This window comes from Littorina saxatilis, linkage group LG8 (assembly GCF_037325665.1).
Source record: "Littorina saxatilis isolate snail1 linkage group LG8, US_GU_Lsax_2.0, whole genome shotgun sequence".
Lineage (NCBI taxonomy): Eukaryota > Metazoa > Mollusca > Gastropoda > Littorinimorpha > Littorinidae > Littorina > Littorina saxatilis.
Window position 1 is genome coordinate 62,892,846 of NC_090252.1, and position 23,183 is coordinate 62,916,028.

Genomic DNA, 23,183 nt, shown 5'->3' on the forward strand with positions numbered 1-23,183 from the left:
TGTAATGCGCTTAGAGCCAAATATTTTAGTTTTTGTAAGGGATAGGCGCAATATAAATACACTTTATTATTACTATTATTTAATTTGGGTGCAACATGTTGAAACTTTGTTTGAGGATGTATCTACTTCATTGATTAAATATATGCATGTGTATGAATAGGAATCTTTCTTGTGTCAAATTGTGCGAATTGAGACTGAGTGAGATAGTGAATGTTGGTACATTACAGGGCCGGACTAAGCAAAGAGGAGGGGGGGGGGGGGGGTTGCCAGTGGTGGTCCAGGGGGATGTTCCTCTGCCCCTTGTTGGGGTCAGGGGAAGGGTAGGTCATATTCTGAGATAGGAAAATGGTCGCTTCTTGCATGAAACAGCATAAAATAAACAATAATACATTTTTTTTAAATAAGTGAGGTACATGTTTAGGTTGGGGAGGGGGGGGGGGGTTGCATAACCCCCCCCCTCCCCCCCCGGTAGCCCTAGTCCGGCCCTGCATTAATTGTCACTGTATGGTGTGTGTGTGTGTCACTGTGACCAAAGATACATATGCTCTATTTGAGTTCATACAACTTCCAATTCCATTCAAACGTTAACAAAGTGTTGCTTTCTTTCTTTCTTTATTTGGTGTTTAACGTCGTTTTCAACCATTCAAGGTTATAACAAAGTGTTGCTGGTATGCGACTGAACATGTTCTATTAGGAAAGCAAAGCAAATTCCAGTGTACATAGTGGTCAACATAAAAACAATCAGACGCATCGATGCAAGACATTTATCAAGTGGCTGACAATTGATTTTGAAATGAAAACTGTTTGCAAAATATCTCGCTGTCAAAATTATATTTTGAACAAGTACATAAAGGAATTAGGTTTGAACCATAGCAAAATGAATATGTTTCAATTTTTCATGTTGCAGACTTAAATTTACATGGACTCATGAAAATACAGAACAGGCACTGAACAAGCCATGTGATACAATACTGAACCAAATAGGAAGAGAAGTACATTTTAACACAAAAAATTGACACCTAAGACAACAATCAAGAAGTTCAAATTCAATGTACATGCACTTGATCAGATAGGATAGTTTGTACTGCATGAAGAAAGATCATACACAACACACTACAGAGATCCTTCCTGATTGTTCTCAACATTGTATGTTTTCAGCTTTTTCCTCAAACTCCTTTCTTTCCATGTGCATTTCATTTTGTCCAACATTGTATGTTTTCAGCTTTTTCCTCAGTCTTTTCTTTCCATGTACATTTCATTTTGTCCATCATTGTCTTCAGTTTGTGGTGGAGTCTTATTTAAAAAAAAACCAGAACATTTTGCAAAGTGTCTTCTTGAACAGCTTGTGAAAGATCAAATGAATACAAAGTGTCATAAAAACACACCGGAACAGCATCACTGTTCCTGCATGGTTCAATAAAGTCATCTGCTTTTGCCTGTGTGTTGATGCACAGGTTTCCCAGAAAATATGTTCCATGGACATCAAATCACCAAAGGGAAGTAATCGCTCTTTATGCATACGACATGTGTAATAGATTAAGCGAGAGTTGTACGGAACCTTTTCTCCTGGCACGAGAGGATGAAAGTCGCTTGTATATTTCAATGCTTGTTATTCTCTCAGGTGCCAGGAGAAAAGGTTTTGTACAACTCTCGCTTACTCTATTACACAGTCATGTCGTATGAATAAAGAGCAATTACTTCCCTTTGGTTATTTGATATCATCAACGCTTTGCCTCATTCTGTTTAAGATTTCTGCTTTGTGTTGCATGGACAGACACATCTGCAATACATTGGGCTTGGCAAAGGTCAGTTTGCCCTTGTTCAGCATGCTTGTCATGTCAGTTTGCCCTTGTTCAGCATGCTTGTCATGTCAGGGGTGGTTTCACTGTAGGATTCAGGTGCGCAAGTCATGGCTTCCAAACACTGCAATTTCTCATCTCTGTACGCACTCTTTTGGAGACACCAAACTCTCTGTTTTAGCTTTTTGGCAACACATCCTCCAACATACTTTGCATTGTCCTCTTCATCCTCTTTGATTTCTAATGCACTTACTGGTTCCCTAGTTTTTCTTCATAGGCCTTTAAGACACCAACAGTATAAACATGTTCAAGGCAATCCAGGCTGAAACTGCAGGGGATATTGTCAACTCAGTAATGCCTGAATGCTGGGTTGAAAAAGCAGAGTAGTACCTGGCCCATGCCTTCTCCTTGGCAGCATTCCCAACCTTGCCTCAGGGAACTAGGCAGTCATGAAGAAGCAGAAGTTTCTCTTCCAGATCTGCACCTAAAACACAGAAAATAAAATATTATAAATAAAACAACACACAAATATAGCAGAAATCAACCCAAGAGTGAAACTGAAGATGTAGATGCATGCACACAATCAAAACCAACAACACACGACAACAACCAAAAACTACACTTTACATGAATGGATGTGAACTTATTAAATTTTTGTATTCCATTTGTCGTTATAGAACGTGTTGACAAACCACTTTCATGAATCCTTATTATGTCTTTCAACTATGACATGTGCTATCAATGATCCTAAAAAACACATGAAATATTGTAGTGGCAGGCATGTACCTAAAATATTTGTAAACAGTAGCCTCTCTGTGCAACGAAGCAGTATTTTTGCTCGAAAACTATGAATGAAAGTGATCTTTCAGGTACTGGGACTTTGCAAGCTGATTTTTTTTATATCGCCTTACTCAAAAACTTACTTTTCAATTACTGAATTGGTCGACAAGCCCTCTGAGCTCCGGTGAAAGGTAGTTGTCATTCTTGATAGATGCACAAGCGTTCTGCAATAAAGCATGCAATTTAGAAGTGACAATGAATTTAAAAACAACAGAAGACATCAAGCATATATCAAAACAGAATTATGCTGGAGGGGAAAGAAAACAAATATATTGCACTGATCTTTTTGATGTGTTGATCTGACTTCAGTTCCTGCACCATTTTTAACTTCCATGCATGATGTACATTCAAATCAATCAATGGTTCAGTTATAATATATCACTTATCGGTTATTTCTTGAATATCTGTTGTTCCAGTTCTAAATTTTCATAGTCTTTTACATAGATCTGTCAATATATTTACTTACTTTTGGCAATTCTTGGAGTTTCTTTTGTGGTGATGCTGTCATCTTTTCAGCGATTGAGATGTCGGTACTTTCCCCCTGAAAAAACAACAACCATGGAATAGAAAGGGTATCTATAAATCTACAGCCGAATTTCTAACATTCAGAAATTGTTCTGTTGCAAATTTGTCGGTTCGCTGAGCTAAAATAGTGGCCGATGTGAGCGAGAATTCTGCAGAAAAACGATCTGCTGATCAGCTTGCGTGCACAGCTTCGGATTTACCAGTGTGTCAGATGCTCTCGCGTTTCAAGTGTTAAAAACAAAAATAATGACGTGCCGTCCACAATCAATCTTTATTGTTGATTCACATGACTCATTTCAATCATCAGCAATGATCTTTTTGTATTGCTTTGTTTGCTTTTCACATACCTCAGCCACAAACTCCACCTCCCCTTCGAAATTCTCCTTCTTCTCCATGTGTTGAAAGACTGCACCGGAAGTAAAGTTACTGTCAAAACCTCTCGCAGCCGCAGACGGGAGTTCGAAACAGGGCCAGCGTTGGCGCGCGCGCAGAGTTGGCGATCCTGTCAAGGGATATCTATGGTCAGTCAAAATCCTTTATTTGAATCAAGGGAAACAACTCATGAGCACTTTTCTGAAGTGTGTACTATTTGCAAGAACCGCTTTCATAAAATAGCTGTGTTCACACTCACACACGCGCGCGCGCGATTAATGTTGATTCTTTGATCTGACTCTCTTCTAATCCCACTGTTTTGATGTCTCTATCTAAAAGTCCGTGCAAAACGAGTGCCGAACGTTTGCGATAAAAGTCCGGGCGAAATTGCGCGAGGACATTTTAACCTCGATCCGATTCTCTTTCGTTCCAACTTTTTTAAATTTCTCGATCTAAAAGTCCGGGCGAATAGTGCCGAACCCATACCAACGTTCCCGATAAAAGTCCGGGCGGAATTGCGCGAGGATATTTTAACCAATCAAAGACGAGTATAGCTCGAAAGTCCGGGCGGAATTCCGTCCGGAATTCCGGGCGGAGCCCGGAATTGCGCGAGGACATTAAAAGTTCGGGCGGAATTTCTGACCAATCAACGACGAGAAAAGCTTAAAAGTCCGCGCGGAATTCCGGCCAGAATTCCGCGGGGACATGGCGTATCTGGCGTTCCGCATACTTTATACCCATCCTCGGTGCGCACGCACGTATGTGGAGAGCTGGGCGAAGCAAACCGCTCGCTCATTAAAATTCATTTCAATATTTGGCATAGTTTCGAAGCAGTTTTAACCGAATCATTGCAGGTGTTTCATAATATACGGTACAGCTTGTACGTTTTAAAGTCCGCGTCGTCAGAAAACTGTCCAAAATGGCTATTTACCCCTTCAAAAACATGTTTCGCCTTTAACCAGACCACACAATGATGGAACCTAACACAGAATTGAAAACACCACCCAAACACCCTTGAGTCAAGGAAAAACGATTAATGTGCTCTTGTTAGGCCCCGATGTGAAAAACACCAAATTTCGCCTTCCAAACGTTGTTTCACCAGGCATCCCGGACCGCTGCGCGGAAAAGTGACGTCACTCTAGTCTTGGTTTTGAACTTCGTACGCGTCCGTCTTCTGCACAAACATTTATAGCGACTTCTTTGCAAAGACTTATGAGCATCTGAGAAAGTACCCGACAAAAAAAAACCATGTAAATCCACGCCTATCAAATATTTTTTCTTTCTGCAAAATGAACAATCTATAAATACATACTTTGATTACAGTGAACTCGACTTAACAGCAAAGAGCAATTTTTATATATCTTCCGTTTTAGCGACGACGACAAATTGCTTCATTTTCCGACTGTGTGAGATGGAAAAAAGTCGCGTAAGGCGATATTACTACATTTAGTCAAGCTGTCGAACTCACAGAATGAAACTAAACGCACTGAATTTTTTCACTTAGACAAAATACAACTTTGTCAATCCCCGCAAGACGGAAATCGCGCACACATATTATATGCATATGTTTTTAAAATCAGGAAATGATAAAAAATGAGATGAAATCATTTTTGGATCGAATTTTTCATCGTAGTACTCATTATTCTATTTTCATTAATTGTGATCACATTTTAAGAGTAAACATGACATATGTATGTATTTTTAGATTCAGAATTTGATGATGATTTACGATGCAATCAATTTAAATCTGCTTGCGAAAATTCGCTTTTAATGACAACTTTAATGAGCAAACTCATGAATACATTGTTAAGCCACACACACACCCACGACCTACGCACACACACGCACACACACACACACATACACACACACACACACACGACCTACGCACACACACGCACACACACACACACATACGTACACATACACACACACACACACACACATATACGCACACACACATCCACACACACGTACGCACGTACGCACACATACCCTCGTCTAAATTCCCAGTCTGCCGGAACACACACACACACACACACACACACACACACACACACACACACACCGGCTACATATACACACACACACACACACACACCGGCTACACACACACACACACACACACAAACACACACCGGCTACACACACACACACACACACACACACGCACGGACACACACGCACACACTAACACATACACACACATACACACACACACCGGCTACACACACACAGACCCATTCACACATACACACACACATACCCACACACACACACACACACACCACCACCGCCACCACAACCACCACACTCGTCTTGATTATGATGCTACCGGAATACATTTAGCTTAAACTTGACTAAATGTAAACATTAACCAGCAGTGAGAGTGTGTTACTTACTCGCTTTAACAAACAAGAAATTCCTGCGAGGTAGGAAAAACACCCCCGTTGGTCAAAGGGAAATAACCATTCTCACTGCCACCAACTGAGAAGGTTATTTCCCTTTGACCATTAATATGTGCCTCTATAAGTCCTTGTAGAATCTTAATCCACCAATAACTCCCTAACCATGTGTTTGACTGGTCCCAGGAATGTATAGAACCTGTTCACCAAGTTTGGTGACGATCGGTCCGTTCATTCTTGAGATCTATATGCGAACACAAACACACACCCAAACAAACAAACACATCGAGTGAATCCTATACACACCCCTAAACCGGGGGTGTAAAAATAGCAGTTATCGATAGTTACCGGATATAAATTGGACAACGTTGAAGGAGAAACACGCCTTGTGTGGCAGCATTCAGTATCAGTGTCCCAAGTTCATGGAACTAAACTTTACAAACAAGAAGAATCGTGGTAATGCGTTGAAAGTTCTAGTGAAGCATAATCGTGATACAAAGCGAGAATGTTGACTTTGGAATTTGATTCATCAGTTTCGTATTTCGCATCTAGTATGTTGGTAAAATGTTCTGAAATTTTCAAAGCAATCCACCAAGTCATTGCTAAAATGTAGCGCTTTTTGACATGATACGCAAACAAAATGACGCAAAAAGTCCCGTTTTTGTCGCTCTTGCGATCGACACCTGCATCTGTAGGAATAGCATTGCACGCGAAATACGCAAGGTAACAAACCAAAACAATCTGTTCTGGGTAGATAATTGGTTTGACATTCTTCTCGTATGTCAAAGTTGCAAAGTTTTGCCTATTGTGATTTTTTGTCGATTTTTCATTCGGCTCTTCCGTTTTTGTCTGGTTGATTTTGAGACCTTACTTGAGCGGCGGTCACGTGATCCCTGTAAAAGAAATATTTAATCCAAAAGGTGATCCTGAAGGTTAAGTGAACGGCTTTAACTGACATATACAGTTTTAATAAAATGACACAGGGATTAATGCTTTACTTTGGGTTTGACATTTGTTGGCCAAGTTTATATTAAAAGAGTTCAAAACTTGTTACAGAAAGTGTTCAAAAGTGGAACACTTTTGTATAGAGTGTGTGTATTGTGTATGCTTCTTTTTCCTCGTTCGCTCAAACATACGCTAGAAGTGGGTCACCATTTGACTTGGTCAAGTCAGCAGGAGAAGCTGGATAGGGGAAGTAACTGACTATTTTCCGGGTCGGGCTTTTTTAGGAAGTTACTTCCCTTACTTCCTTTCACCATGTACTGATTTTTGTCGACATGTCAGCATCCGTGTAAAATAAGTGATCAGGAATAGCTTTTGAATAAGTAATTTATTACACAAAGCTAATCAAACACGTTGTAAATCCATCTGTATATTAAATGATTAGCTGATATTGTATTGTTTTGGTCACGTGATGTAGGCTTTTTTGCTTGAGTTCGTGTCCTCGTTGAATACTGTTCGTTGTTTCGTGTCATGTATTATGAATAACATTTTGTTTAAACCATTAGCTGATTTTGTAGTTGACCTCGTGCAAAAAACATGGAGCTGAAGAGGGTGACAATTGTATTTCACAGTAACAACCTGATGTGCAACTGAAATGTCCTAATTCTTGTTAGTTTGGCGTGAAAAAGTGAATGAAGAGATGCTGTGCACAATTTGAAGCTTTGGATTTGCGTAGTTTTTGTTTAATTAACAGCCGCTTTCTTGCTTTGCGCCCTCAACAATTCAAGCTTTCGTGTGTTTTTATGCGAACTACTATATAGTTCTACAGGAAAAGTCCAACACATGGTAAACACTATATAGTTCTACAGGAAAAGTCCAACACATGGTAAACACTATATAGTTCTACAGGAAAAGTCCAACACATGGTAAACACTATATAGTTCTACAGGAAAAGTCCAACACATGGTAAACACTATATAGTTCTACAGGAAAAGTCCAACACATGGTAAACACTATATAGTTCTACAGGAAAAGTCCAACACATGGTAAACACTATATAGTTCTACAGGAAAAGTCCAACACCTGGTAAACACTATATAGTTCTACAGGAAAAGTCCAACACATGGTAAACACTATATAGTTCTACAGGAAAAGTCCAACACATGGTAAACGCTATATAGTTCTACAGGAAAAGTCCAACACTTGGTAATCACTATATAGTTCTACAGGAAAAGTCCAACACTTGGTAATCACTATATAGTTCTACAGGAAAAGTCCAACACTTGGTAATCACTATATAGTTCTACAGGAAAAGTCCAACACTTGGTAATCACTATATAGTTCTGCAGGAAAAGTCCAACACCTGGTAATCACTATATAGTTCTACAGGAAAAGTCCAACACGTAATAAACACTATATAGTTCTACAGGAAAAGTCCAACACATGGTAAACACTATATAGTTCTACAGGAAAAGTCCAACACATGGTAAACACTATTAGATGTTTACCATGCGTGTTCACAACTGGTTGCAAAAAGTGTGTTCCAAAGTGTTGGACTTGTACAAACTGCCACCACCAAGCATCATCCCTGAGTAAAATATACCACAAAGATCGACACAAAACAACACGTTAGCCTACATTTGTGACAAAACAAGACAAGTGAATGACTTGTTTTATCAACAATTAAACATTCCAATAACTAACATTTCTTGTTTTTTTATCCTCGATTTTGGAACGTCAGCAGTCTACGTGTTTTAGGGTTATCACAAAGATCAACCTGCCAGCTGTGCGCCTTTCTTTTTTTATTTGTTTGTGTGTGTTTTGTTGAAGATTTTTTGGTTTGATTTGTTTTGACTTTGAGGTTGTCTTTTGTTACATGTTAGATTAAATTGCAGTTATCTCCCGTCTGCTTGGAGGGAAATTCAAGTCAAGATGGTGACTTACTGTACACTGTGTTGTGGTGGTGGTGGTGTTGTTGTTGTTGTTGTGGTGGTGGTGTTGTTGTTGTTGTTGTTGTGGTGGTGGTGGTGGTGTGGTGGTGGTTGTGGTCGTGGTGCCGTGGTGATTGAGGTGGTGGTGGTGGTCGTCGTGGTGGTGATCGAGGTGGTGGTGAAGCTCACGGTAGAGGTGGTGACGATGGTGATGATGGCGGCATGTCACAAGACACACTTACTGTCTCTCCTCTTTTTGGCGGAGGTGGTGGTCGTCGTCGTCGCTGGTGGTATTGGTGGTCGTTGTGGTGATGGCGGTGGTAGTGGTTGTTGTATTAGGTTGTGGCGTGGGGTGGTTGTGGTGGCGGTGGTAGTAATTGTTGTATTAGGTTGTGGCGTGGGTGGTTGTCGTGGCAGGGGTAGTGGTTGTTGTAAGGGATGGCGGGGTGGTGGTGGTGGTGACAGGAGGCGTGCGGACCGTGATGAGCTGTGTGGTGCAGCGTGACACTTCGTTCAGCCTGTCTTGAAGATCAATCTCCTCATCAGTCCACCCGTCATCATCATCTTCCTGATCTCTGTCCTGTAACACGGCCACCACGCGCCGCTCCAGGCCTGTCACCCAGCCATAGAACGCTACTGTCACTGTGTCCGTTGCCGCCACCGCCACGTCCTGCACAGCTCCCTCCCACCTCGCCCTGTTGTGTCTCCTGTCTTGTAACCCCAACACACTCACCGGTACACATGCATCCTTCAGTCCCTGCACCACGCCGCTAGCTGGTGACGTCACCCGCCCTGCCTCGTCCGTGACGTCATCCTGTAGATCGTCGCTTCTGGTCAGGACGAACACGTCGCGGTAGCTCAGCCGGGAGGGACAGTTGGCGGCGCTGCTCCCTGCAGGGAAAAAACCGTTGGAACATATTTATGTATGCAAGCAAACATTCGGTGCATTTCAAGACACAACATATCTGTGTATTTGTTTTCTCAAACACACACCACTCCCCCCCCCACACACACACGCAATCACGCACACCGTGACTCGCAAGCATGCAAACGCACTTGCGTTATAAAATAAGCTTACATTTGTTTTACATTTTTGACAAGCACAGACAGCAAAACCAAGACGACATGACGTAATTCTGTATTTGACGTCAATAAAAATTACGTACATTCGCCCCCCCCCCCCCCCCCCCCCCCGGCAGACTGACATTTGATTTCATTGAAAATATAGTTCTTTTGAAGTGAGCGATTATTCTGATAGGGGCGGGGGAGGGGGGCCACCATTGGTAGGGAACTGGAAGGTTTATCCTTCACTCAAACCTACGCCAACCATCATCATCATCACCATCACCATCATCATCATCATCATCATCATCATCACCATCATCATCATCACCATCATCACCATCACCATCATCACCATCATCATCACCATCATCATCATCATCATCATCATCATCATCATCACCACCACCCCCACCACCACCATAACCACCACCTACAAATCATCATCACCATCATAATCATCCCCAGCTACACAACTTACCCACACCCAGACGGCGCAGCACGGCAGCGATATCCTGACCACACTGTGCGCAGTCCACCGGCCACCGACCTGTGTGATCGTTGCCATGGTGACTCAGCCGTATCACGCTCAGCCCGTCCCCAGGCGCAGGCACGCCGCTGTCGCTGTAGTCGTGGACAGGATACCTGTGAATCACGGGTTGTAATTCACGCAGGACGGCGGGCGCCGAGCGGAGGGGGACAGTGAACACCTGTGTCTGCAGTGCTGGGGGTATATCGGTTTTGGTAACACCGGCACACCACAGGAACAGGTGTGGGACTTGCTGCGCTAGGCGTGTTACAAGGCGTGTGTGACGGGGACCTTGCTTCTGGCTGTGACACAGAATGGAGACATGATGTTAGAGATGTGTGTCTCACTCACATGAGACATGGTGTTAGAGATGTGTGTCTCACTCACATGAGACATGGTGTTAGAGATGTGTGTCTCACTCACATGAGACATGTTGTTAGAGATGTGTGTCACACTCACATGAAACATGTTGCAAGAGGTGTGTGTCTCACTCACATGAGACATGTTGCAAGAGGTGTGTGTCTCACTCACATGAGACATGTTGCAAGAGGTGTGTGTCTCACTCACATGAGACATGTTGTTAGAGATGTGTGTCACACTCACATGAAACATGGTGTTAGAGATATGTGTCACACTCACATGAGACATGTTGTTAGAGATGTGTGTCTCACTCACATGAGACATGGTGTTAGAGAAGTGTGTCTCACTCACATAAGACATGGTGTTAGAGATGTGTGTATCACTCACATGAGACATGTTGTTAGAGATGTGTGTCTCACTCACATGAGACATGGTGTTAGAGATGTGTGTCTCACTCATATGAGACATGGTGTTAGAGATGTGTGTCACACTCATATGAGACATGGTGTTAGAGATGTGTGTCACACTCACATGAGACATGGTGTTAGAGATGTGTGTCTCACTCACATGAAACATGTTGTTAGAGATATGTGTCACACTCACATGAGACATGTTGTTAGAGATGTGTGCCTCACTCACATGAGACATGGTGTTAGAGATGTGTGTCTCACTCACATGAGACATGGTGTTAGAGATGTGTGTCTCACCCACATGAAACATGTTGTTAGAGATATGTGTCACACTCACATGAGACATGGTGTTAGAGATGTGTGTCACACTCACATGAGACATGGTGTTAGAGATGTGTGTCTCACTCATATGAGACATGGTGTTAGAGATGTGTGTCACACTCACATGAGACATGGTGTTAGAGATGTGTGTCTCACTCACATGAGACATGGTGTTAGAGATGTGTGTCACACTCACATGAGACATGGTGTTAGAGATGTGTGTCACACTCACATGAGACATGGTGTTAGAGATGTGTGTCACACTCACATGAGACATGGTGTTAGAGATGTGTGTCACTCACAAGAGACATGGTGTTAGAGATGAGAGTGAGACATGGTAAGCTGATAATAGTTATAAGTTATCTGCAACTTTATGAATGCCGTCACCTGATCTCTGTCTCTGTCTCTGTCTCTGTCTCTCTCTCTCTGTCTCTCTCTCTCTCTCTTTCTCTCTCTCTCTCTCTGTCTCTGTCTCTCTCTCTCTGTGTCTGTGTCTCTGTCTCTCTCTCTCTCTCTCTCTCTCTCTCTCTCTCTCTCTCTCTCTCTCTCTCTCCCTCTCTCTCTCTCTCTCTCTCTCTCTCTCTCTCTCTCTCTCTCACACACACACACACACACGCGCGCCCACACACGTATGAACACAAACCTGCTGTCAAAGAACGCTTCATCGAGCAAGACGTGCAGGTGGTCGTTTTTCACACACGCCATGAGGTCGCTGACGGCCTTCTCATCATCCGCCTCCATGTAGTAGAACTCATATTGGTGGTACGACACGCTGCCTGGTGTCAGGGAAGGCGTCGGGTCCTTGCTCAGTGACATCTCCAGCTGATGTTTGATGGATGTGCTGACGGCCCGGGTGTTGTACCCTGTTGACAGGACGTGCACATCGTGCCCCTGTCGCAGCCACCGCAAGCCTTGCAGCACCAGCACTACTGTCTTACCTGTTGGAGCACAAACAATAGTAAGGTTAATGTATTGCAGGGCAATGTGAAAACAAGGCAGTGTTACACGTAGAGACGACTTGCACATCGTGACCCTGGTGATAGGGAAGATGTAGGCCCGCGATCAGCCATCACAACCCCTAAAGTACCAGCACTGTCTTACCTGTTGGATCAGATAGTATATCAAGGTTAATGTTGTGCAAAACAATGTAAAAACAAGGCAGTGTTACACGTAGAGACGACTTGCACATCGTGACACTGGTGATAGCGAAGATGTAGGCCCACGATCAGCCACCCCAACCCCTGCAGTACCAGAACTGTCTTACCTGTTCACACATAACATATGACTTAAACAATATACATGTATTACAAAGACAATACAGAATACAGAATACAGAATACAGTATTTATTGAGCCAAGTGACATTAAAAAAACATTTAAAGCACAAGGAATTTAGCGTAGTGTTGGTAAAATCACGCACACACACACACCCACACACACACTGACACACACACACACACGCCCACACATTCACTGACATACACACCAACACACACACGCCCACACTACAGCAGTCACGATCACACCATCACACGCAGGGCAGACATGAGGTAAAACAAATGACAATCATCTATTAAAAGAAAAAGTACAAAGAGTGAAAGGAAGTCTCTGTTACATTGAGTCCGTTTTGCCAGTTACACGCGAAACACAGCATCAGGAACATAGAAATGAGCATAATAAAATGGATATAACTGCCAAGAACATTCTTATTTTAGATATTAAATTTCATGGAGACTAAATGAACAAACTTTTCTCCGAGTCAGCTGGATGCCTTTCCTTCAGTTGACACATTTTGGATGGAATCAGACAACTGTTACACACACAGCGTGCACAAAAAAAACCGTCCTCCAACAAAACTAGAACGTTCTGGTACGATGACGATAAAGTAAAACTTGACAAAAAACAACGTCATACATATCGCGTTGTGCATTCAACTAAGACGTCATTGTTCTGTCAGTATCGTTTACCGCAACAACAGCGGCGACGACGATAATTTGTATTGTTTACGATGATGATAATGATGATGATGATGATGATGATGATGATGATGATGATGATGATGATGAAAGGAAAATTCTTGAGAAGTACTAAAATGTTTGTTTTTGGCTCACGAAGTGTAGCCTATGCGATCGTAACTTTGTCTGTCTGTGCGTTTGTGCGTGTGTGTGTGTGTGTGTGTGTGTGTGTGTGTGTGTGTGTGTGTGTGTGTGTGTGTGTGTGTGTGTGTATGCGTGCGTGTGTGTGTATGTCTGTGGTAGAAACTGTAACATTTCCGAGTCTATGAGTGAGTGGTTATCCAAGACTATGGATAAAGCTCGCATAAGATTACGTCACAGTCAAAAGTGTTTGACGTCAATTAATGCATCATGACGGCATGCCTCCCTGTAGTCTTTCTCTCTCGCGTGGTGTGTGTGGTCTCGGTCATTGTTATTTTGAGCGGGCCGAGACTATTTGGCAGTCGTGTCCCTGTAAGTAGGCTGTCATGCAGACAGACAGATCTAGATCTAGTGTCTCTCTTTCTTGCACAGTGTCACCTAAGCTTACTGTGTGTGTGGGTGTGTATGTGTGACGGAGTGATTGAGTTTGTGTTACTGTTTGTCTATTTCTTACGTGAGCCTTGAAGGCTTCGCCTCTTGTTTCTTCTTCATACAACAGTGGCACAAGTAGCAGCATAAGTGATTGCTGGGTGAGGGTGGTGCCGGAGGGTGGTGGTGGTGGTGGTGGTGGTGGTGGGTTTGTTTCTCTTCATAGCAGCAGTATGAGCACAGCACCCTTCACACATGTCAGCAGGTGTACGGTGTAACCTCATTCACATCCTGTCCTACGAGTGATGGTCGTATTTTTTGCGTTCGTGGGCTGAAACTCCCACGTACACTCGTGTTTTTTGCACGAGTGGAATTTTACGTGTATGACCGTTTTTTACCCCGCCATTTAGGCAGCCATACGCCGTTTTCGGAGGAAGAATGCTGGGTATTTTCGTGTTTCTATAACCCACCGAACTCTGACATGGATTACAGGATCTTTTTCGTGCGCACTTGGTCTTGTGCTTGCGTGTACACACGGGGGTGTTCGGACACCGAGGAGAGTCTGCACACAAAGTTATCTCTGAGAAATAAATCTCTCGCCGAACGTGGGGACGAACTCACGCTGACAGCGGCCAACTGGATACAAATCCAGCGCGCTACCGACTGAGCTACATCCCCGCCCCACGAGTGATGTTCAGTTGTGCGACTTTCAGCTAGCCGAGTTTGAGCCGATTTTTGACGACAAGAAGGCAGGCAAAAGTTGGTACAGCAAAATAGTCGCGAAGTTAACCATTTGAAAAGTCAAACCGAATTTGTATCACTTGCCGGCAGGCTTCTGGTCGAGAAATAACTCCCGTTGAAAACTGTGCAACTTTGAACAAAGACCCTAAAAACAGGGCGTTTGGCGTTTGCTTTGAATAGCTTTTTCTAGAGGCTTAGTTTGTTAGCCGAGTGCGCCTAAAAGACCGAGCCTTGATAATTATAGTAGAAGGCTACAGAGCTGAATTTAGCGTTGCCAGCACGAGAAACTAGAGCTACATCTTTTAGAGAACAGTCCAACATCGACAGCGAGGCAAACAACAACAAACAAACAAAACAGGAAACAATCAATCCAGGGAAAGAGGCTGTGAGCTTGTCACCTGTTCCTGGCGCTCCCGTAATGTAGACCAGTGGCGGGTCTCGGTTCATTAGTCCCAGCTGTTGCAGGGTCAGAACCAGAAGTGCCAGCCTCCGCCCCAGTTCCGCCACCGCCTGGCCTGCAGTCCGCACCTCCACACGTACGTTGTTGTAGCAGGGGACAGACACCGTGGTGGCCGGACCAACAAACCTGTAACAGAAATAATTCAGATAATGATAAATGATAAAATGATAATTAATACTCAAACGTAGAATACCAACATTGTTTCAACACTGTGAGTTACTAACATGGATGTCACTTCTCTCACCTGGCCACGATGTCCAGGTAAAGTTGATCAGTGAGCCGAGTGTCCACAGTACAGGCCATCCTGTGTTGCCACCAGGTACTCAGCTTTGATAACACGGCGGGTGTCACGTTCCAGGACGATGCAGGCTGGGACAGTTGGTCAGAGCAACAGCACAGCTGTACGGCCTCCGCTGTGTTGGCTGCACCCAGGCTCTGACACACCGCCTGCAGCAGAGACATATTGTACAGTACGTAATACTTTATCTTTGTGTGGGACACAAGTATAATTATTTCCTTGGATGAAACTGACAACACATCCATCATTGTGACTATGTGCGCATGCTCGCTGGTGTGTGTGTGTGTGAGGCAGCAATTGTAAATGTACTGAGACCAGCACACACTCTCTCCCCGTGTCTCTATCTCTGTTTCTTTATTTTTATTCTCTCTCTCTCTCTCTCTCTCTCTCTCTCTCTCTCTCTCTCTCTCTCTCTCTCTCTTGTCTGTCTGTGTGTCTGCCTCTCCCTCCTTACCTCCCCCCTCCCTCCCTCCCTCCCTCCCTCTCTCTCTCTCTCTCTCTCTCTCCCCTCGCTCTCTCTCTCTCTTGCTCTCTCTCTCTCTCTCTCTCTCTCTCTCTCTCTCTCTCTCTCTCTCTCTCTCTCTCTCTCTCTCTCGTTACCTTTTCGAGCTGTTCATCGTTGTCCAAGACTCGCTCTAACTGAGAACTGCTGATGTAAGGCAGGAAGAGAGTTTTCTTGACAGTCATGCCAGGTCCGATGTCACTCACAAGGTGCCTCACCACTCTCTCCGACTTGTCCAGCTGCTTGACCGCTTGCTTCACCTTCTGGGCAAGGAAAGGGTCGGCCGGAGGGTGTGTTTCGTTCGAGGCACCCTTGGTTTTCCCCACAGACTTGAGCTCTCCGATCAGAATGCCGTGCTGGCGGTGGATCATCAGAAAGTCAAAATCGCCCTGACGATCTTGTGCTAAGTCTCTGGGTCGTGGGAGCTGTTTAGCGGCCGCGGCATAGGCAGGCTCGTTGAGGTAGCTGGTGAACTGTAGCTGAGACAGGATGAACATGGCCTCGTCACGACTGTCGCCAAGCTCCTGCAGGTTCAGCATCACGTGGTTCTGGGCAAAGTCATCCCGTATGTCGCTCTCCTGCACTCTTTCTGGCGCGAGATGTATCTGTGACAGTGATTCCTGGGTCCACATGCTGTGCTGTGATGACGGGATGAAGTGGCGACGGGACGGGGAGCTGCGTGCACAAGGGATCCACCAGTCGGACAGTCTGGTAGCACAAGCACGGGCTCACCGGTACCGGGTGCAGTGCCCCTGAAGTAGGGCACCCTGTTGAACTGTACCGGCGGCACACAGTAGGTACGGGTGAGAGCGTCAGGGTAGAGTGACGTCACGATCTGCCGCCAGGGCTCAGCCTGTGCCTGTTGCGAGTTTCTGGCCGCCATGGTCTTGGGTTCAAACCTCCACTCAATGTGACCTGCGCGCTTTGTTGCTTTTGGGAACGACAGAGAGTTACTCGCGTTGTGCTGCTGGTTATGATCCACAATTTGTCTTTCCCTTACACCCGGTTAGAGTATCCCTTACACCCGGTTAGAGAATCTCTTACACCCGGTTAGAGAATCCCTCACACCCGGTTAGAGAATCCCTTACCCGGTTAGAGAATCCCTTACACCCGGTTAGAGAATCCCTTACACCCGGTTAGAGAATCCCTTACACCCGGTTAGAGTATCCCTTACACCCGGTTAGAGAATCCCTTACACCCGGTTAGAGTATCAGTCCAGGTTCACAATGTCCTGTTCTGCTGGTTTTGATCAGCAACTTGTCTTTCCTTACACCCGGTTAGAGTATCAGTCCAGGTTCACAATGTCCTGTTCTGCTGGTTATGATCGACAACTTGTCTTTCCCTGACACCCGGTTAGAGGATCAGTCCAGGTTCACACATGCCCTGCTCTGCTGGTTATCACGCTCAGTGACAGAATCCCGCACGTCTGGTTCCCCTATAGCTCATTGGGTAAATCTTCAGACAAAGTGTTCCAGGTTTTCACCACACAACGTGCCATGAATGCAGAGTGTGACGTGCTGTGTGTTACTGACCGAGGTCGGGTGTGGCTCGCACTGTGCTGTGTAGTTGTAACGCTACAGTTCACAGTCCTCAGCCCAACACAACAACACGTGTTACACTGATCTTTTGACAGCATGGTGCTGTGTAGTTGTAACGCTACAGTTCACAGTCATCAACTCAACACGACAACACGTGTTACACTGATCTTTTTACAGCACTGTGCTGTGTAGTTGTAACGCTACAGTTAACATTCCTCAACCCAACACAACAACACGTGTTACACTAATCTTTTGACAGCACTGTGCTGTGTAGTTGTAACGCTACAGTTCACAGTCCTCAACCCAACACAGCAACACGTGTTACACTGATCTTTGTACAGCACTGTGTTGTGTAGTTGTAACGCTACAGTTAACAGTCCTCAACCCAACACAACAACACGTGTTACACTGATCTTGTTACAGCACTGTGCTGTGTAGTTGTAACGCTACAGTTCACAGTCCTCAACCCAACACAACAACACGTGTTACACTGATCTTTTGACAGCACTGTGCTGTGTAGTTGTAACGCTACAGTTCACAGTCCTCAACCCAACACAACAACACGTGTTACACTGATCTTGTTACAGCACTGTGCTGTGTAGTTGTAACGCTACAGTTCACAGTCCTCAGCCCAACACATCACACACCAAGAGACGTGACAAACGTATGATCCTATGACCCCTTGAACCTGAAAGCATTTCTTTTTCGCGTAAAGTAGGCTGATACAGTACTGTCAGTCACACACTCCAAACTCGGTTGTTCACCATCTGGCACTCCCGTTTATGTCTTGATTGCAAAACGAACGTCATATACAGATCAAAACAGCAATGAAGCAAGTTGTAATACAGAGATACTGAGAACAAATCGTTGTACAGTGCTAAGACGGAATGCAACAGAACGAACACAAGGTGTGGACCAACGTCGCAGGGAAAAACTTCCTGGTTGAATTATTCCAAGTCCTCTTGTATGCGTGGTGTCGACACAATTTAACGACAGCGACCACGTGACACACTCTGTGTACCCGGGGTGCATAGCTCATTAAATGACACTGAGGTGGGCCATGTGGTATGGTAGCACATTCCTGCCAACATTAGAAAAAAGTGTTGTATATGGCAATTGTCAAACTGCGAATATGCTTAGGTGGAGAATGTTTCTTTCAATAAATACATTTAGAATTCAGATACAAAGTACGAGTAATTGGACAAGAGTAACACACGTGACAAGAGTAACACACGTGACAAGAGTAACACACGTGACAAGAGTAACACACGTGACAAGAGTAACACACGTGACAAGAGTAACACACGTGACAAGAGTAACACACGTGAAAAGAGTAACACACGTGACAAGAGTAACACACGTGACAAGAGTAACACACGTGACAAGAGTAACACACGTGACAAGAGTAACACACGTGACAAGAGTAACACACGTGACAAGAGTAACACACGTGACAAGAGTAACACACGTGACAAGAGTAACACACGTGACAAGAGTAACACACGTGACAAGAGTAACACACGTGACAAGAGTAACACACGTGACAAGAGTAACACACGTGACAAGAGTAACACACGTGACAAGAAAAGTGGAGCCGGTTTATGGAGCTTGACATCTTGAAGCAAGAGGTTATCGTGTATACCAACACTCACAGCTCATAACTATCATGGGTCATTCACCAACAAGGATGGAAGTCGGGGAAAGAACGAGGGAAAGATGGAGGGAGAGAGAGAGAGAGAGAAAGAAAGAGAGAGAGAGAGAGAGAGAGAGAGAGAGAGAGAGAGAGAGAGAGAGAGAGAGAGAGAGAGAGAGTAAGTGAGTGAGAGAGAGAGAGAGAGAGAGAGAGAGAGAGAGAGAGAGAGAATAGGGAAAATGGGAAACAGAGACAAAGATAGAACGAGAGAGAGACAGACACAGAGAGAGACAGAGACACACAGAGACACACAGAGACAGAGACAGAGATTAATGAATTGAATTGAATTATAATGTTTTTATACACAAAATCAACTCAGACTAGATCAACGAAATTGTACAAGCTTGTAAAACAATCACTTAGCCATCCAACTGTGGTAATGATGTGTTTCTGTGAAGCAGGCTTGAGCAAATAGTGAATGAATCTAAAAACGCGCGTGGTTGAACTTTTCAGTGGTGTTTTTGAAACCTGCGGGTGTGTTTACAAATTACACCAGCGGTACCCTTAAATCTAGCTCTATGTGTATAGAAAAACCAAATACATCGAACAAAAGCTGAAAGGCTGGACTGTTAGTGTTTCTGTGGACGTTTGAACATCTTGAGGCAAGAAAAGGTTAAAAGTTGCATTGTTTCAGTCAAGTGCAGATTACAGGGTATCAACTGAATATCAATGCCCATTGATAAGAATAGAGAGCAGGTCTTGCTCCTTTAAACGATATATGTGGCAACTAGATGAATACCCGCTTCGCCGGGTACGGCTTCGCCGGGAAGAGGTCGGGCCGAGTATCCGGCTGCGCCGGGGATCCGGCTTTGCCGGGTGTACGCCGGCTTCGCCGGCGCACCGCACGAAGGAAGGGAGATAAACGCGCAAAACACTGGAGAAGATATGGAAGAGTCATACCTGGCTTCGCCGGGACAGTGACCTTCTAAAAATAGTATAACGAGCATATGGATTGAGCGTTGTCGACAGTGACCTTCTAAAAATAGAAACGGGAATATGGATTGACGCCACACGAAGGAAGGGAGATAAACGCAAAACAATGGAGAAGATAAGGAAGAGTTAGTGGGAATGGATCTGGGAAGATGAACAGAAAAACCAAAATCGGTTCAGCCCTGCGCGCTGAGAGCACGTGTTGAAAATTCTCATCGACCAGGTTGTGTCCGGGGTCTACCTGAATATGCCCACCGAATTTGAAGCAGATCCATCGAGAACTTTGGCCGTGCATCGCGAACACACACACACACACACACACACACACACACACAAACACACACACACACACACACACACACACACACACACACACACACACACACACACACACACACACACACACACACACACACACACACAAGTCGTATATAGATGTACACAATGTTTTAGATCTATCCCCGACGCAGTTTGTCAACAAACACGTCGAAAACGGCATCCTATTTTGCCCGCAAATGACGGTATCGGAGATGACGGGCGCTCGCATGTTGCCTCACGACAGAGCCAGAAGACACCTGACGGCCCTGTTAATGATTTTCTTCTTTGTATGCTCATGCAGCGAACACCATATCACAAGATGGAACATAAATTGCAGTTTCTCATTAAATTTTTGCAAGAAAAAACCGGTAACGGAGATGACGGTTATCGAATCCCCATTTTCTCTCTTTGTTGCCTCTTGGCTAGACTCAGACGCACTTCGGCAGTAAACAAAGACCTGCTCATAATAAAAATAGTATAATAATATAAACCAAAAACGTGTGTAGGTTGTTTTAAGCGTATTCGTGTGTAAAAAGTCCCTCAAAATGGGATGAAACAATATTCCCGAAGTTACTGCATTTGAGCCTATTTCCCCGGACATTCAGTACTGTTAGTGTTAGCCCTGGCGAAGACTCACAGGGACTTCCTAGTGCACAAAAATGACTGCAGCAACAGCACTGACGATCGTGTCATTTAAAATGACTGCAGCAACAGCACTGACGATCGTGTCATTTAAAATGACTGCAGCAACAGCACTGACGATCGTGTCATTTAACATGAGTGCAGCAACAGCACTGACGATCTGTCATTTAAAATGACTGCAGCAACAGCACTGACGGTCGTGTCATTTAAAATGACTGCAGCAACAGCACTGACGATCGTGTCATTTAAAATGACTGCAGCAACAGCACTGACCATCGTGTCATTTAAAATGACTGCAGCAACAGCACTGACGGTCGTGTCATATAAAATGACTGCAGCAACAGCCCTGACGATCGTGTCATATAAAATGACTGCAGCAACAGCACTGACGATCGTGTCATTTAAAATGACTGCAGCAACAGCACTGACCATCGTGTCATTTAAAATGACTGCAGCAACAGCACCGACGATCGTGTCATTTAAAATGACTGCAGCAACAGCCCTGACGATCGTGTCATATAAAATGACTGCAGCAACAGCACTGACGATCGTGTCATATAAAATGACTGCAGCAACAGCACTGACGATCGTGTCATATAAAATGATAGTGCATGATTGTGATCAGAAATAAATTGCTGATATTTTTAGAACTCTTATCGGAGATGACGTTTTTATTGTAGTATTTATTGCTCTCAGAACTAGGAGTAACAAGGAACTGACATAGCTCATGGCAGACCATAGCAGAGGTTATACAAGTTTAACCGTAACATCTTTTTGTATTAGCTTCAGGGCCCCCGGACAACGAAAAAACGGTCGCTTCTTATTGACATTGAGCGATAAGTGTATTTGCCTTGTGACTGGTGCGTTTCCTATCAGAAAGTTAGCTGGAGAAGGGAAGACGGGTGGGAGAGAGGTTGGGCGTGGGGGGTGGGAGTACATTGCAAGGAGCCCAGTCATGTTCTGATACCACGACACAGAACACGCAGGGGCCGCGTGCATGATAATCTACTGTCACGTGACACTAGTCAGGGACAATGGTGTAGCCTACATAGTGCAAGCCGGGTTTGATTGTTTGTTTGACACAACTTTTAGCAGCTACTCTCTCTCTCTCTCTCTCTCTCTCTCTCTCTCTCTCTCTCTCTCTCTCTCTGTGTCTCTCTCTCTCCCTCTCTCTCTCCTATCTCTCTCTCTCTCACACACACACGCACGCACGCACGCACACACGCACACACACACGCACACGCACACACACACACACACACACACACACACACACACACACACACACACACAAGAAAAAAGCGAGACGGAAAGCCAACCAAAAAGCGAGACGAAAAGCCAACCAAAATGCGTAGAAAGGAGTGTGTGGAAAGAATCTTACCAGACTTGGCCTCCAGAGTCGCCACCTTGCTGGACAAGGCGGTCAGTTGGGCGGACAAAGAGGTCACGTGACTGGACAGCTGCTCAACCACCCCCCCCCCCCCCCACAGGTCCCCCGTCGTCCGATCGCTTCAGTCGGGACTCGGACACAGGCTTGCCGTCGTCCGATCGCTTCAGTCGGGACTCGGACACAGGCTTGCCGTCGGCCGATTGCTTCAGTCAGGACTCGGACACAGCTAGGCTTGCCGTCGGCCGATCGCTTCAGTCGGGACTCGGACACAGCCAGGCTTGCCGTCGGCCGAGGCTAACAGTGCAAGTCCGAGAAGGAAAGCGTAGGTTGCTGTTTGGTGCACTGAGTTCGCCATGTTTAATTACTCTGGTGGGCGTATACTCACGTGTGAGTTATCGTGTTATCTTGACTGAAATGGTCGGGCTCGCACCCTGAAGCCCGTTCCGTGGAGGCAAGGATTGCTTGCGGTTAGCCTCTCGCTATGCAAGACATCGATGGTGTATATGAAACGATTTGGGTGCTAGCTATAGGCTATAGACAAGAATTGAACATGATTTGTTGATATCAAAAATCGTCTGCACTCAGTAAATAGCCATGAACAGCCAATCGGATTGTCAGCTGTGCAGCCGCCATTTCTTTTCTGACCTAGCT

At 44.7% G+C, this 23,183-nt stretch overlaps 1 long non-coding RNA gene across 2 annotated transcripts; it reads right to left on the reverse strand.

Annotated features, from left to right (window-relative positions):
• Window positions 1–525: 525 nt before the first annotated feature.
• Window positions 526–3,684, reverse strand: LOC138974115 (uncharacterized). 2 transcript variants are annotated; one of them, XR_011458318.1, is made up of 4 exons: window positions 3,512–3,684; window positions 3,106–3,180; window positions 2,723–2,803; window positions 526–2,283 (listed from the first exon to the last, which is right to left on the reverse strand). It is a non-coding gene; the product is annotated as an uncharacterized lncRNA (long non-coding RNA). The 2 variants fall into 2 exon arrangements; XR_011458317.1 differs by having other exon boundaries at window positions 529–2,283; window positions 3,106–3,684.
• Between the last annotated feature and the right edge of the window lie 19,499 nt (window positions 3,685–23,183).